The sequence below is a fragment of the Haemaphysalis longicornis genome, unplaced genomic scaffold, assembly GCF_048455015.1.
Source record: "Haemaphysalis longicornis isolate Haplotype H1 unplaced genomic scaffold, Haemaphysalis longicornis Haplotype H1 scaffold_1, whole genome shotgun sequence".
Classification (NCBI taxonomy): Eukaryota; Metazoa; Arthropoda; class Arachnida; order Ixodida; family Ixodidae; genus Haemaphysalis; species Haemaphysalis longicornis.
Window position 1 is genome coordinate 93,558,171 of NW_027526203.1, and position 18,156 is coordinate 93,576,326.

Sequence of the window (18,156 nt, forward strand, 5' to 3'; positions counted from 1 at the left end):
GAGACTGCACAGCTGTGGTTACTGCGGCAGCAGCAATGGTTGATAGCCGATGTCTTCGGTGTGGTAATCCTCTCGACACGTCGAAACCGTGCATACGCCTACTTGAGTTGCGCAGGAGTATTCATCCGCTCCAAGTGCCGGTTTGGCGCCGATTCTTGCGACGAAAAGGCAGACCTGTGTGGTGAACAAATATTTCTGTATAAGCGACATGGTTCCGGCTGCCTCGTCGTGCCCACTGGTGAACTGCAGCCACGGGCAATCTGTTATAGGTTGGTCCGATGACGTCACAGTCGCTGGAAAACTCCAGTGCAGAACACTGAGACTGCACAGCTGTGGTTACTGGGGCAGCAGCAATGGTTGATAGCCGATGTCTTCGGTGTGGTAATCCTCTCGACACGTCGAACCCGTGCATACGCCTACTTGAGTTGCGCAGGAGTATTCATCCGCTCCAAGTGCCGGTTTGGCGCCGATACTTGCGACGAAGAGGCAGGCCTGTGTGGTGAACAAATATTTCTTGATGAGCGACATGGTTCCGGCTGCCTCGCCGTGCCCACTGGTGAACTGCAGCCACCAGCCACGGGCGATCTTCTATAGGTTGGTCCGATGACGTCACAGTCACTGGAAGACCCCAGTGCAGAACACTGAGACTGCACAGCTGTTGTTACTGCGGCAGCAGCAATGGTTGATAGCCGATCTCCTCGGTGTGGTAATCCTCTCGACACGTCGAACATGTCCATACACCTAATTGAGTAGCGCAATAGTATTCATCCGCTCCAAGGGCCGGTTTGGCGCCGATACTTGCGACGAAAAGGCCGGCCTGTGTGGTGAACAAATATTTCTGGATGAGCGACATGGTTCCGGCTGCCTCGTCTTGCCCACTAGTGAACTGCAGCCACGGGTTATCTCTTATAGGTTGGTCCGATGACGTCACAGTCGCTGGAAAACCCCAGTGCCGAACACTGAGACTGCACAGCTGTGGTTACTGGGGCAGCAGCAATGGTTGATAGCCGATGTCTTCGGTGTGGTAATCCTCTCGACACGTCGAACCCGTGCATACGTCTACTTGAGTTGCGCAGGAGTATTCATCCGCTCCAAGTGCCGGTTTGGCGCCGATACTTGCGACGAAAAGGCAGGCCTGTGTGGTGAACAAATATTTCTGGATGAGCGACATGGTTCCTGCTGCCTCGCCGTGCCAACTGGTGAACTGCAGCCACGGGCGATCTCTTATAGGTTGGTCCGATGACGTCACAGTCGCTGGAAAACCCCAGTGCAGAACACTGAGACTGCACAGCTGTGGTTACTGGGGCAGCAGCAATGGTTGATAGCCGATGTCTTCGGTGTGGTAATCCTCTCGACACGTCGAACCCGTGCATATGCCTACTTGAGTTGCGCAGGAGTATTCATCCGCTCCAAGTGCCGGTTTGGCGCCGATACTTGCGACGAAAAGGCAGACCTGTGTGGTGAACAAATATTTCTGTATGAGCGACATGGTTCCGGCTGCCTCGTCGTGCCCACTGGTGAACTGCAGCCATGGGCGATCTCTTATAGGTTGGTCCGATGACGTCACAGTCGCTGGAAAACCCCAGTGCAGAACACTGAGACTGCACAGCTGTGGTTACTGGGGCAGCAGCAATGGTTGATAGCCGATATCTTCGGTGTGGTAATCCTCTCGACACGTCGAACCCGTGCATACGCCTACTTGAGTTGCGCAGGAGTATTCATCCGCTCCAAGTGCCGGTTTGGCGCCGATACTTGCGACGAAAAGGTTGAGCTGTGTGGTGAACAAATATTTCTGGATAAGCGACATGGTTCCGGCTGCCTCGCCGTGCCCACTGGTGAACTGCAGCCATGGGCGATCTCTTATAGGTTGGTCCGATGACGTCACAGTCGCTGGAAAACCCCAGTGCAGAACACTGAGACTGCACAGCTGTGGTTACTGGGGCAGCAGCAATGGTTGATAGCCGATGTCTTCGGTGTGGTAATCCTCTCGACACGTCGAACCCGTGCATACGCCTACTTGAGTTCCGCAGGAGTATTCATCCGCTCCAAGGGCCGGTTTGGCGCCGATACTTGCGACGAAAAGGCCGGCCTGTGTGGTGAACAAATATTTCTGGATGAGCGACATGGTTCCGGCTGCCTCGTCGTGCCCACTGGTGAACTGCAGCCACGGGTTATCTCTTATAGGTTGGTCCGATGACGTCACAGTCGCTGGAAAACCCCAGTGCAGAACACTGATACTGCACAGGTGTGTTTACTGGGGCAGCAGCAATGGTTGATAGCCGATGTCTTCGGTGTGGTAATTCTCTCGACACGTCGAACCCGTGCATACGTCTACTTGAGTTGCGCAGGAGTATTCATCCGCTCCAAGTGCCGGTTTGGCGCCGATACTTGCGACGAAAAGGCAGGCCTGTGTGGTGAACAAATATTTCTGGATGAGCGACATGGTTCCGGCTGCCTCGTCTTGCCCACTGGTGAACTGCAGCCACGGGTTATCTCTTATAGGTTGGTCCGATGACGTCACAGTCGCTGGAAAACCCCAGTGCAGAACACTGAGACTGCACAGCTGTGGTTACTGGGGCAGCAGCAATGGTTGATAGCCGATGTCTTCGGTGTGGTAATCCTCTCGACACGTCGAACCCGTGCATATGCCTACTTGAGTTGCGCAGGAGTATTCATCCGCTCCAAGTGCCGGTTTGGCGCCGATACTTGCGACGAAAAGGCAGACCTGTGTGGTGAACAAATATTTCTGTATGAGCGACATGGTTCCGGCTGCCTCGTCGTGCCCACTGGTGAACTGCAGCCATGGGCGATCTCTTATAGGTTGGTCCGATGACGTCACAGTCGCTGGAAAACCCCAGTGCAGAACACTGAGACTGCACAGCTGTGGTTACTGGGGCAGCAGCAATGGTTGATAGCTGATCTCTTCGGTGTGGTAATCCTCTCGACACGTCGAACCCGTGCATACGCCTACTTGAGTTGCGCAGGAGTATTCATCCGCTCCAAGTGCCGGTTTGGCGCCGATACTTGCGACGAAAAGGCAGGCCTGTGTGGTGAACAAATATTTCTGGATGAGCGACATGGTTCCGGCTGCCTCGCCGTGCCAACTGGTGAACTGCAGCCACGGGCGATCTCTTATAGGTTGGTCCGATGACGTCACAGTCGCTGGAAAACCGCAGTGCAGAACACTGAGACTGCACAGCTGTGGTTACTGGGGCAGCAGCAATGGTTGATAGCCGATGTCTTCGGTGTGGTAATCCTCTCGAAACGGCGAACCCGTGCATACGCCTACTTGAGTTGCGCAGAAGTATTCATCCGCTCCAAGTGCCGGTTTGGCGCCGATACTTGCGACGAAAAGGCAGACCTGTGTGGTGAACAAATATTTCTGTATGAGCGACATGGTTCCAGCTGCCTCGTCGTGCCCACTGGTGAACTGCAGCCACGGGCGATCTCTTATAGGTTGCTCCGATGACGTCACAGTCGCTGGAAAACCCCAGTGCAGAACACTGAGACTGCACAGCTGTGGTTACTGGGGCAGCAGCAATGGTTGATAGCCGATGTCTTCGGTGTGGTAATCCTCTCGACACGTCGAACCCGTGCATACGCCTACTTGAGTTTCGCAGGAGTATTCATCCGCTCCAAGGGCCGGTTTGGCGCCGATACTTGCGACGAAAAGGCCGGCCTGTGTGGTGAACAAATATTTCTGGATGAGCGACATGGTTCCGGCTGCCTCGTCGTGCCCACTGGTGAACTGCAGCCACGGGTTATCTCTTATAGGTTGGTCCGATGACGTCACAGTCGCTGGAAAACCCCAGTGCAGAACACTGATACTGCACAGGTGTGTTTACTGGGGCAGCAGCAATGGTTGATAGCCGATGTCTTCGGTGTGGTAATTCTCTCGACACGTCGAACCCGTGCATACGTCTACTTGAGTTGCGCAGGAGTATTCATCCGCTCCACGTGCCGGTTTGGCGCCGATACTTGCGACGAAAAGGCAGACCTGTGTGGTGAACAAATATTTCTGTATGAGCGACATGGTTCCGGCTGCCTCGTCGTGCCCACTGGTGAACTGCAGCCACGGGCGATCTCTTATAGGTTGCTCCGATGACGTCACAGTCGCTGGAAAACCCCAGTGCAGAACACTGAGACTGCACAGCTGTGGTTACTGGGGCAGCAGCAATGGTTGATAGCCGATGTCTTCGGTGTGGTAATCCTCTCGACACGTCGAACCCGTGCATACGCCTACTTGAGTTGCGCAGGAGTATTCATCCGCTCCAAGTACCGGTTTGGCGCCGATACTTGCGACGAAAAGGCAGGCCTGTGTGGTGAACAAATATTTCTGGATGAGCGACATGGTTCTGGCTGCCTCGCCGTGCCCACTGGTGAACTGCAGCCACGGGCGATCTCTTATAGGTCGGTCCGATGACGTCACAGTCGCTGGAAGACCCCAGTACAGAACACTGAGACTGCACAGCTGTGGTTACTGCAGCAGCAGCAATGGTTGATAGCCGATGTCTTCGGCGTGATAATCCTCTCGACACGTTGAACCCGTGCATACGCCTACTTGAGTTTCGCAGGAGTATTCATCCGCTCCAAGTGCCGGTTTCGCGCCGATACTTGCGACGAAAAGGCAGGCCTGTGTGGTGAACAAATATTTCTGGATGAGCGACATGGTTCCGGCTGCCTCGACGTGCCCTCTGGTGAACTGCAGCCACGGGTGATCTCTTATAGGTTGGTCCGATGACGTCAGAGTCGCTGGAAGACCCCATTGCAGAACACTGAGACTGCACAGCTGTGGTTACTGGGGCAGCAGCAAGGGTTGATAGCCGATGTCTTCGGTGTGGTCATCCTGTGGACACGTCGAACCCGTGCGTACGCCTACTTGAGTTACGCAGGAGTATTCATCCGCTCCAAGTGCCGGTTTGGCGCCGATACTTGCGACGAAAAGGCAGGCCTGTGTGGTGAACAAATATTTCTGGATGAGCGACATCGTTCCGGCTGCCTCGCCGCGCCCACTGGTGAACTGCAGCCACGGGCGATCTCTTATAGGTTGGTCCGAAGACGTCACAGTCGCTGGAAAACCACAGTTCAGAACACTGAGACTGCACAGCTGTGGTTACTGGGGCAGCAGCAATGGTTGATAGCCGATGTCTTCGGTGTGGTAATCCTCTCGACACGTCGAACCCGTGCATACGTCTACTTGAGTTGCGCAGGAGTATTCATCCACTCCAAGTGCCGGTTTGGCGCCGATACTTGCGACGAAAAGGCAGGCCTGTGTGGTGAACAAATATTTCTGGATGAGCGACATGGTTCCTGCTGCCTCGCCGTGCCAACTGGTGAACTGCAGCCACGGGCGATCTCTTATAGGTTGGTCCGATGACGTCACAGTCGCTGGAAAACCCCAGTGCAGAACACTGAGACTGCACAGCTGTGGTTACTGGGGCAGCAGCAATGGTTGATAGCCGATGTCTTCGGTGTGGTAATCCTCTCGACACGTCGAACCCGTGCATATGCCTACTTGAGTTGCGCAGGAGTATTCATCCGCTCCAAGTGCCGGTTTGGCGCCGATACTTGCGACGAAAAGGCAGACCTGTGTGGTGAACAAATATTTCTGTATGAGCGACATGGTTCCGGCTGCCTCGTCGTGCCCACTGGTGAACTGCAGCCATGGGCGATCTCTTATAGGTTGGTCCGATGACGTCACAGTCGCTGGAAAACCCCAGTGCAGAACACTGAGACTGCACAGCTGTGGTTACTGGGGCAGCAGCAATGGTTGATAGCCGATCTCTTCGGTGTGGTAATCCTCTCGACACGTCGAACCCGTGCATACGCCTACTTGAGTTGCGCAGGAGTATTCATCCGCTCCAAGTGCCGGTTTGGCGCCGATACTTGCGACGAAAAGGTTGAGCTGTGTGGTGAACAAATATTTCTGGATGAGCGACATGGTTCCGGCTGCCTCGCCGTGCCCACTGGTGAACTGCAGCCACGGGCGATCTCTTATAGGTTGGTCCGATGACGTCACAGTCGCTGAAAAACCCCAGTGCAGAACACTGAGACTGCACAGCTGTGGTTACTGGGGCAGCAGCAATGGTTGATAGCCGATGTCTTCGGTGTGGTAATCCTCTCGACACGTCGAACCCGTGCATACGCCTACTTGAGTTGCGCAGGAGTATTCATCCGCTCCAAGTGCCGGTTTGGCGCCGATACTTGCGACGAAAAGGCAGACCTGTGTGGTGAACAAATATTTCTGTATGAGCGACATGGTTCCGGCTGCCTCGTCGTGCCCACTGGTGAACTGCAGCCACGGGCGATCTCTTATAGGTTGGTCCGATGACGTCACAGTCGCTGGAAAACCCCAGTGCAGAACACTGAGACTGCACAGCTGTGGTTACTGGGGCAGCAGCAATGGTTGATAGCCGATCTCTTCGGTGTGGTAATCCTCTCGACACGTCGAACCCGTGCATACGCCTACTTGAGTTGCGCAGGAGTATTCATCCGCTCCAAGTGCCGGTTTGGCGCAGATACTTGCGACGAAAAGGCAGGCCTGTGTGGTGAACAAATATTTCTGGATGAGCGACATGGTTCCGGCTGCCTCGTCGTGCCCACTGGTGAACTGCAGCCACGGGTTATCTCTTATAGGTTGGTCCGATGACGTCACAGTCGCTGGAAAACCCCAGTGCAGAACACTGATACTGCACAGGTGTGTTTACTGGGGCAGCAGCAATGGTTGATAGCCGATGTCTTCGGTGTGGTAATTCTCTCGACACGTCGAACCCGTGCATACGTCTACTTGAGTTGCGCAGGAGTATTCATCCGCTCCAAGTGCCGGTTTGGCGCCGATACTTGCGACGAAAAGGCCGGCCTGTGTGGTGAACAAATATTTCTGGATGAGCGACATGGTTCCGGCTGCCTCGTCGTGCCCACTGGTGAACTGCAGCCACGGGTTATCTCTTATAGGCTGGTCCGATGACGTCACAGTCGCTGGAAAACCCCAGTTCAGAACACTGATACTGCACAGGTGTGTTTACTGGGGCAGCAGCAATGGTTGATAGCCGATGTCTTCGGTGTGGTAATTCTCTCGACACGTCGAACCCGTGCATACGTCTACTTGAGTTGCGCAGGAGTATTCATCCGCTCCAAGTGCCGGTTTGGCGCCGATACTTGCGACGAAAAGGCAGGCCTGTGTGGTGAACAAATATTTCTGGATGAGCGACATGGTTCCGGCTGCCTCGCCGTGCCAACTGGTGAACTGCAGCCACGGGCGATCTCTTATAGGTTGGTCCGATGACGTCACAGTCGCTGGAAAACCGCAGTGCAGAACACTGAGACTGCACAGCTGTGGTTACTGGGGCAGCAGCAATGGTTGATAGCCGATGTCTTCGGTGTGGTAATCCTCTCGACACGTCGAACCCGTGCATACACCTACTTGAGTTGCGCAGGAGTATTGATCCGCTCCAAGTGCCGGTTTGGCGCCGATACTTGCGACGAAAAGGCAGGCCTGTGTGGTGAACAAATATTTCTGGATGAGCGACATGGTTCCGGCTGCCTCGCCGTGCCCACTGGTGAACTGCAGCCACGGGCGATCTCTTATAGGTTGGTCCGATGACGTCACAGTCGCTGGAAGACCCCAGTACAGAACACTGAGACGGCACAGCTGTGGTTACTGCAGCAGCAGCAATGGTTGATAGCCGATGTCTTCGGCGTGATAATCCTCTCGACACGTCGAACCCGTGCATACGCCTACTTGAGTTGCGCAGGAGTTTCATCCGCTCCAAGTGCCGGTTTGGCACCGATACTTGCGACGAAAAGGTTGAGCTGAGTGGTGAACAAATATTTCTGGATGAGCGACATGGTTCCGGCTGCCTCGCCGTGCCCACTGGTGAACTGCAGCCACGGGCGATCTCTTATAGGTTGGTCCGATGACGTCACAGTCGCTGAAAAACCCCAGTGCAGAACACTGAGACTGCACAGCTGTGGTTACTGGGGCAGTAGCAATGGTTGATAGCCGATGTCTTCGGTGTGGTAATCCTCTCGACACGTCGAACCCGTGCATACGCCTACTTGAGTTGCGCAGGAGTATTCATCCGCTCCAAGGGCCGGTTTGGCGCCGATACTTGCGACGAAAAGGCCGGCCTGTGTGGTGAACAAATATTTCTGGATGAGCGACATGGTTCCGGCTGCCTCGTCGTGCCCACTGGTGAACTGCAGCCACGGGTTATCTCTTATAGGTTGGTCCGATGACGTCACAGTCGCTGGAAAACCCCAGTGCAGAACACTGAGACTGCACAGGTGTGGTTACTGGGGCAGCAGCAATGGTTGATAGCCGATGTCTTCGGTGTGGTAATTCTCTCGACACGTCGAACCCGTGCATACGTCTACTTGAGTTGCGCAGGAGTATTCATCCGCTCCAAGTGCCGGTTTGGCGCCGATACTTGCGACGAAAAGGCAGGCCTGTGTGGTTAACAAATATTTCTGGATGAGCGACATGCTTCCGGCTGCCTCGCCGTGCCAACTGGTGAACTGCAGCCACGGGCGATCTCTTATAGGTTGGTCCGATGACGTCACAGTCGCTGGAAAACCGCAGTGCCGAACACTGAGACTGCACAGCTGTGGTTACTGGGGCAGCAGCAATGGTTGATAGCCGATGTCTTCGGTGTGGTAATCCTCTCGACACGTCGAACCCGTGCATACACCTACTTGAGTTGCGCAGAAGTATTCATCCGCTCCAAGTGCCGGTTTACTTTGGCGCCGATACTTGCGACGAAAAGGCAGACCTGTGTGGTGAACAAATATTTCTGTATGAGCGACATGGTTCCGGCTGCCTCGTCGTGCCCACTGGTGAACTGCAGCCATGGGCGATCTCTTATAGGTTGGTCCGATGACGTCACAGTCGCTGGAAAACCCCAGTGCAGAACACTGAGACTGCACAGCTGTGGTTACTGGGGCAGCAGCAATGGTTGATAGCCGATCTCTTCGGTGTGGTAATCCTCTCGACACGTCGAACCCGTGCATACGCCTACTTGAGTTGCGCAGGAGTATTCATCCGCTCCAAGTGCCGGTTTGGCGCCGATACTTGCGACGAAAAGGTTGAGCTGTGTGGTGAACAAATATTTCTGGATGAGCGACATGGTTCCGGCTGCCTCGCCGTGCCCACTGGTGAACTGCAGCCACGGGCGATCTCTTATAGGTTGGTCCGATGACGTCACAGTCGCTGAAAAACCCCAGTGCAGAACACTGAGACTGCACAGCTGTGGTTACTGGGGCAGCAGCAATGGTTGATAGCCGATGTCTTCGGCGTGATAATCCTCTCGACACGTCGAACCCGTGCATACGCCTACTTGAGTTGCGCAGGAGTTTCATCCGCTCCAAGTGCCGGTTTGGCACCGATACTTGCGACGAAAAGGTTGAGCTGAGTGGTGAACAAATATTTCTGGATGAGCGACATGGTTCCGGCTGCCTCGCCGTGCCCACTGGTGAACTGCAGCCACGGGCGATCTCTTATAGGTTGGTCCGATGACGTCACAGTCGCTGAAAAACCCCAGTGCAGAACACTGAGACTGCACAGCTGTGGTTACTGGGGCAGTAGCAATGGTTGATAGCCGATGTCTTCGGTGTGGTAATCCTCTCGACACGTCGAACCCGTGCATACGCCTACTTGAGTTGCGCAAGAGTATTCATCCGCTCCAAGGGCCGGTTTGGCGCCGATACTTGCGACGAAAAGGCCGGCCTGTGTGGTGAACAAATATTTCTGGATGAGCGACATGGTTCCGGCTGCCTCGTCGTGCCCACTGGTGAACTGCAGCCACGGGTTATCTCTTATAGGTTGGTCCGATGACGTCACAGTCGCTGGAAAACCCCAGTGCAGAACACTGAGACTGCACAGGTGTGTTTACTGGGGCAGCAGCAATGGTTGATAGCCGATCTCTTCGGTGTGGTAATCCTCTCGACACGTCGAACCCGTGCATACGCCTACTTGAGTTGCGCAGGAGTATTCATCCGCTCCAAGTGCCGGTTTGGCGCCGATACTTGCGACGAAAAGGCAGGCCTGTGTGGTGAACAAATATTTCTGGATGAGCGACATGGTTCCGGCTGCCTCGCCGTGCCAACTGGTGAACTGCAGCCACGGGCGATCTCTTATAGGTTGGTCCGATGACGTCACAGTCGCTGGAAAACCGCAGTGCAGAACACTGAGACTGCACAGCTGTGGTTACTGGGGCAGCAGCAATGGTTGATAGCCGATGTCTTCGGTGTGGTAATCCTCTCGACACGTCGAACCCGTGCATACACCTACTTGAGTTGCGCAGGAGTATTGATCCGCTCCAAGTGCCGGTTTGGCGCCGATACTTGCGACGAAAAGGCAGGCCTGTGTGGTGAACAAATATTTCTGGATGAGCGACATGGTTCCGGCTGCCTCGCCGTGCCCACTGGTGAACTGCAGCCACGGGCGATCTCTTATAGGTTGGTCCGATGACGTCACAGTCGCTGGAAGACCCCAGTACAGAACACTGAGACTGCACAGCTGTGGTTACTGCAGCAGCAGCAATGGTTGATAGCCGATGTCTTCGGCGTGATAATCCTCTCGACACGTCGAACCCGTGCATACGCCTACTTGAGTTGCGCAGGAGTTTCATCCGCTCCAAGTGCCGGTTTGGCACCGATACTTGCGACGAAAAGGTTGAGCTGAGTGGTGAACAAATATTTCTGGATGAGCGACATGGTTCCGGCTGCCTCGCCGTGCCCACTGGTGAACTGCAGCCACGGGCGATCTCTTATAGGTTGGTCCGATGACGTCACAGTCGCTGAAAAACCCCAGTGCAGAACACTGAGACTGCACAGCTGTGGTTACTGGGGCAGTAGCAATGGTTGATAGCCGATGTCTTCGGTGTGGTAATCCTCTCGACACGTCGAACCCGTGCATACGCCTACTTGAGTTGCGCAGGAGTATTCATCCGCTCCAAGGGCCGGTTTGGCGCCGATACTTGCGACGAAAAGGCCGGCCTGTGTGGTGAACAAATATTTCTGGATGAGCGACATGGTTCCGGCTGCCTCGTCGTGCCCACTGGTGAACTGCAGCCACGGGTTATCTCTTATAGGTTGGTCCGATGACGTCACAGTCGCTGGAAAACCCCAGTGCAGAACACTGAGACTGCACAGGTGTGGTTACTGGGGCAGCAGCAATGGTTGATAGCCGATGTCTTCGGTGTGGTAATTCTCTCGACACGTCGAACCCGTGCATACGTCTACTTGAGTTGCGCAGGAGTATTCATCCGCTCCAAGTGCCGGTTTGGCGCCGATACTTGCGACGAAAAGGCAGGCCTGTGTGGTTAACAAATATTTCTGGATGAGCGACATGCTTCCGGCTGCCTCGCCGTGCCAACTGGTGAACTGCAGCCACGGGCGATCTCTTATAGGTTGGTCCGATGACGTCACAGTCGCTGGAAAACCGCAGTGCCGAACACTGAGACTGCACAGCTGTGGTTACTGGGGCAGCAGCAATGGTTGATAGCCGATGTCTTCGGTGTGGTAATCCTCTCGACACGTCGAACCCGTGCATACACCTACTTGAGTTGCGCAGAAGTATTCATCCGCTCCAAGTGCCGGTTTACTTTGGCGCCGATACTTGCGACGAAAAGGCAGACCTGTGTGGTGAACAAATATTTCTGTATGAGCGACATGGTTCCGGCTGCCTCGTCGTGCCCACTGGTGAACTGCAGCCATGGGCGATCTCTTATAGGTTGGTCCGATGACGTCACAGTCGCTGGAAAACCCCAGTGCAGAACACTGAGACTGCACAGCTGTGGTTACTGGGGCAGCAGCAATGGTTGATAGCCGATCTCTTCGGTGTGGTAATCCTCTCGACACGTCGAACCCGTGCATACGCCTACTTGAGTTGCGCAGGAGTATTCATCCGCTCCAAGTGCCGGTTTGGCGCCGATACTTGCGACGAAAAGGTTGAGCTGTGTGGTGAACAAATATTTCTGGATGAGCGACATGGTTCCGGCTGCCTCGCCGTGCCCACTGGTGAACTGCAGCCACGGGCGATCTCTTATAGGTTGGTCCGATGACGTCACAGTCGCTGAAAAACCCCAGTGCAGAACACTGAGACTGCACAGCTGTGGTTACTGGGGCAGCAGCAATGGTTGATAGCCGATGTCTTCGGTGTGGTAATCCTCTCGACACGTCGAACCCGTGCATACGCCTACTTGAGTTGCGCAGGAGTATTCATCCGCTCCAAGTGCCGGTTTGGCGCCGATACTTGCGACGAAAAGGCAGACCTGTGTGGTGAACAAATATTTCTGTATGAGCGACATGGTTCCGGCTGCCTCGTCGTGCCCACTGGTGAACTGCAGCCACGGGCGATCTCTTATAGGTTGGTCCGATGACGTCACAGTCGCTGGAAAACCCCAGTGCAGAACACTGAGACTGCACAGCTGTGGTTACTGGGGCAGCAGCAATGGTTGATAGCCGATCTCTTCGGTGTGGTAATCCTCTCGACACGTCGAACCCGTGCATACGCCTACTTGAGTTGCGCAGGAGTATTCATCCGCTCCAAGGGCCGGTTTGGCGCCGATACTTGCGACGAAAAGGCCGGCCTGTGTGGTGAACAAATATTTCTGGATGAGCGACATGGTTCCGGCTGCCTCGTCGTGCCCACTGGTGAACTGCAGCCACGGGTTATCTCTTATAGGTTGGTCCGATGACGTCACAGTCGCTGGAAAACCGCAGTGCCGAACACTGAGACTGCACAGCTGTGTTTACTGGGGCAGCAGCAATGGTTGATAGCCGATCTCTTCGGTGTGGTAATCCTCTCGACACGTCGAACCCGTGCATACGCCTACTTGAGTTGCGCAGGAGTATTCATCCGCTCCAAGTGCCGGTTTGGCGCCGATACTTGCGACGAAAAGGCAGGCCTGTGTGGTGAACAAATATTTCTGGATGAGCGACATGGTTCCGGCTGCCTCGCCGTGCCAACTGGTGAACTGCAGCCACGGGCGATCTCTTATAGGTTGGTCCGATGACGTCACAGTCGCTGGAAAACCGCAGTGCAGAACACTGAGACTGCACAGCTGTGGTTACTGGGGCAGCAGCAATGGTTGATAGCCGATGTCTTCGGTGTGGTAATCCTCTCGACACGTCGAACCCGTGCATACACCTACTTGAGTTGCGCAGGAGTATTGATCCGCTCCAAGTGCCGGTTTGGCGCCGATACTTGCGACGAAAAGGCAGGCCTGTGTGGTGAACAAATATTTCTGGATGAGCGACATGGTTCCGGCTGCCTCGCCGTGCCCACTGGTGAACTGCAGCCACGGGCGATCTCTTATAGGTTGGTCCGATGACGTCACAGTCGCTGGAAGACCCCAGTACAGAACACTGAGACTGCACAGCTGTGGTTACTGCAGCAGCAGCAATGGTTGATAGCCGATGTCTTCGGCGTGATAATCCTCTCGACACGTCGAACCCGTGCATACGCCTACTTGAGTTGCGCAGGAGTTTCATCCGCTCCAAGTGCCGGTTTGGCACCGATACTTGCGACGAAAAGGTTGAGCTGAGTGGTGAACAAATATTTCTGGATGAGCGACATGGTTCCGGCTGCCTCGCCGTGCCCACTGGTGAACTGCAGCCACGGGCGATCTCTTATAGGTTGGTCCGATGACGTCACAGTCGCTGAAAAACCCCAGTGCAGAACACTGAGACTGCACAGCTGTGGTTACTGGGGCAGTAGCAATGGTTGATAGCCGATGTCTTCGGTGTGGTAATCCTCTCGACACGTCGAACCCGTGCATACGCCTACTTGAGTTGCGCAGGAGTATTCATCCGCTCCAAGGGCCGGTTTGGCGCCGATACTTGCGACGAAAAGGCCGGCCTGTGTGGTGAACAAATATTTCTGGATGAGCGACATGGTTCCGGCTGCCTCGTCGTGCCCACTGGTGAACTGCAGCCACGGGTTATCTCTTATAGGTTGGTCCGATGACGTCACAGTCGCTGGAAAACCCCAGTGCAGAACACTGAGACTGCACAGGTGTGGTTACTGGGGCAGCAGCAATGGTTGATAGCCGATGTCTTCGGTGTGGTAATTCTCTCGACACGTCGAACCCGTGCATACGTCTACTTGAGTTGCGCAGGAGTATTCATCCGCTCCAAGTGCCGGTTTGGCGCCGATACTTGCGACGAAAAGGCAGGCCTGTGTGGTTAACAAATATTTCTGGATGAGCGACATGCTTCCGGCTGCCTCGCCGTGCCAACTGGTGAACTGCAGCCACGGGCGATCTCTTATAGGTTGGTCCGATGACGTCACAGTCGCTGGAAAACCGCAGTGCCGAACACTGAGACTGCACAGCTGTGGTTACTGGGGCAGCAGCAATGGTTGATAGCCGATGTCTTCGGTGTGGTAATCCTCTCGACAGGTCGAACCCGTGCATACACCTACTTGAGTTGCGCAGAAGTATTCATCCGCTCCAAGTGCCGGTTTACTTTGGCGCCGATACTTGCGACGAAAAGGCAGACCTGTGTGGTGAACAAATATTTCTGTATGAGCGACATGGTTCCGGCTGCCTCGTCGTGCCCACTGGTGAACTGCAGCCATGGGCGATCTCTTATAGGTTGGTCCGATGACGTCACAGTCGCTGGAAAACCCCAGTGCAGAACACTGAGACTGCACAGCTGTGGTTACTGGGGCAGCAGCAATGGTTGATAGCCGATCTCTTCGGTGTGGTAATCCTCTCGACACGTCGAACCCGTGCATACGCCTACTTGAGTTGCGCAGGAGTATTCATCCGCTCCAAGTGCCGGTTTGGCGCCGATACTTGCGACGAAAAGGTTGAGCTGTGTGGTGAACAAATATTTCTGGATGAGCGACATGGTTCCGGCTGCCTCGCCGTGCCCACTGGTGAACTGCAGCCACGGGCGATCTCTTATAGGTTGGTCCGATGACGTCACAGTCGCTGAAAAACCCCAGTGCAGAACACTGAGACTGCACAGCTGTGGTTACTGGGGCAGCAGCAATGGTTGATAGCCGATGTCTTCGGTGTGGTAATCCTCTCGACACGTCGAACCCGTGCATACGCCTACTTGAGTTGCGCAGGAGTATTCATCCGCTCCAAGTGCCGGTTTGGCGCCGATACTTGCGACGAAAAGGCAGACCTGTGTGGTGAACAAATATTTCTGTATGAGCGACATGGTTCCGGCTGCCTCGTCGTGCCCACTGGTGAACTGCAGCCACGGGCGATCTCTTATAGGTTGGTCCGATGACGTCACAGTCGCTGGAAAACCCCAGTGCAGAACACTGAGACTGCACAGCTGTGGTTACTGGGGCAGCAGCAATGGTTGATAGCCGATCTCTTCGGTGTGGTAATCCTCTCGACACGTCGAACCCGTGCATACGCCTACTTGAGTTGCGCAGGAGTATTCATCCGCTCCAAGTGCCGGTTTGGCGCCGATACTTGCGACGAAAAGGCAGGCCTGTGTGGTGAACAAATATTTCTGGATGAGCGACATGGTTCCGGCTGCCTCGCCGTGCCAACTGGTGAACTGCAGCCACGGGCGATCTCTTATAGGTTGGTCCGATGACGTCACAGTCGCTGGAAAACCCCAGTGCAGAACACTGATACTGCACAGGTGTGTTTACTGGGGCAGCAGCAATGGTTGATAGCCGATGTCTTCGGTGTGGTAATTCTCTCGACACGTCGAACCCGTGCATACGTCTACTTGAGTTGCGCAGGAGTATTCATCCGCTCCAAGTGCCGGTTTGGCGCCGATACTTGCGACGAAAAGGCAGGCCTGTGTGGTGAACAAATATTTCTGGATGAGCGACATGGTTCTGGCTGCCTCGCCGTGCCAACTGGTGAACTGCAGCCACGGGCGATCTCTTATAGGTTGGTCCGATGACGTCACAGTCGCTGGAAAACCGCAGTGCAGAACACTGAGACTGCACAGCTGTGGTTACTGGGGCAGCAGCAATGGTTGATAGCCGATGTCTTCGGTGTGGTAATCCTCTCGACACGTCGAACCCGTGCATACGCCTACTTGAGTTGCGCAGGAGTATTCATCCGCTCCAAGTGCCGGTTTGGCGCCGATACTTGCGACGAAAAGGCAGGCCTGTGTGGTGAACAAATATTTCTGGATGAGCGACATGGTTCCGGCTGCCTCGCCGTGCCCACTGGTGAACTGCAGCCACGGGCGATCTCTTATAGGTTGGTCCGATGACGTCACAGTCGCTGGAAGACCCCAGTACAGAACACTGAGACTGCACAGCTGTGGTTAAAGCAGCAGCAGCAATGGTTGATAGCCGATGTCTTCGGCGTGATAATCCTCTCGACACGTCGAACCCGTGCATACGCCTACTTGAGTTGCGCAGGAGTTTCATCCGCTCCAAGTGCCGGTTTGGCACCGATACTTGCGACGAAAAGGTTGAGCTGAGTGGTGAACAAATATTTCTGGATGAGCGACATGGTTCCGGCTGCCTCGCCGTGCCCACTGGTGAACTGCAGCCACGGGCGATCTCTTATAGGTTGGTCCGATGACGTCACAGTCGCTGAAAAACCCCAGTGCAGAACACTGAGACTGCACAGCTGTGGTTACGGGGGCAGTAGCAATGGTTGATTGCCGATGTCTTCGGTGTGGTAATCCTCTCGACACGTCGAACCCGTGCATACGCCTACTTGAGTTGCGCAGGAGTATTCATCCGATCCAAGGGCCGGTTTGGCGCCGATACTTGCGACGAAAAGGCCGGCCTGTGTGGTGAACAAATATTTCTGGATGAGCGACATGGTTCCGGCTGCCTCGTCGTGCCCACTGGTGAACTGCAGCCACGGGTTATCTCTTATAGGTTGGACCGATGACGTCAAAGTCGCTGGAAAACCCCAGTGCAGAACACTGAGACTGCACAGGTGTGGTTACTGGGGCAGCAGCAATGGTTGATAGCCGATGTCTTCGGTGTGGTAATTCTCTCGACACGTCGAACCCGTGCATACGTCTACTTGAGTTGCGCAGGAGTATTCATCCGCTCCAAGTGCCGGTTTGGCGCCGATACTTGCGACGAAAAGGCAGGCCTGTGTGGTTAACAAATATTTCTGGATGAGCGACATGGTTCCGGCTGCCTCGCCGTGCCAACTGGTGAACTGCAGCCACGGGCGATCTCTTATAGGTTGGTCCGATGACGTCACAGTCGCTGGAAAACCGCAGTGCCGAACACTGAGACTGCACAGCTGTGGTTACTGGGGCAGCAGCAATGGTTGATAGCCGATGTCTTCGGTGTGGTAATCCTCTCGACACGTCGAACCCGTGCATACGCCTACTTGAGTTGCGCAGAAGTATTCATCCGCTCCAAGTGCCGGTTTGGCGCCGATACTTGCGACGAAAAGGCAGACCTGTGTGGTGAACAAATATTTCTGTATGAGCGACATGGTTCCGGCTGCCTCGTCGTGCCCACTGGTGAACTGCAGCCACGGGCGATCTCTTATAGGTTGGTCCGATGACGTCACAGTCGCTGGAAGACCCCAGTACAGAACACTGAGACTGCACAGCTGTATTTACTGCGGCAGCAGCAATGGTTGATAGCCGATGTCTTCGGTGTGGTAATCCTCTCGACACGTCGAACCCGTGCATACGCCTACTTGAGTTGCGCAGGAGTATTAATCTGCTCCAAGTGCCGGTTTGGCGCCGATACTTGCGACGAAAAGGCAGGCCTGTGTGGTGAACAAATATTTCTGGATGAGCGACATCGTTCCGGCTGCCTCGCCGTGCCCACTGGTGAACTGCAGCCATGGGCGATCTCTTATAGGTTGGTCCGATGACGTCACAGTCGCTGGAAAACCACAGTGCAGAACACTGAGACTGCACAGCTGTGGTTACTGGAGCAGCAGCAATGGTTGATAGCCGATGTCTTCGGCGTGATAATCCTCTCGACACGTCGAACCCGTGCATACGCCTACTTGAGTTTCGCAGGAGTATTCATCCGCTCCAAGTGCTGGTTTGGCGCCGATACTTGCGACGAAAAGGCAGGCCTGTGTGGTGAAGAAATATTTCTGGATGAGCGACATGGTTCCGGCTGCCTCGACGTGCCCCCTGGTGAACTGCAGCCACGGGCGATCTCCTATAGGTTGGTCCGATGACGTCAGAGTCGCTGGAAGACCCCATTGCAGAACACTGAGACTGCACAGC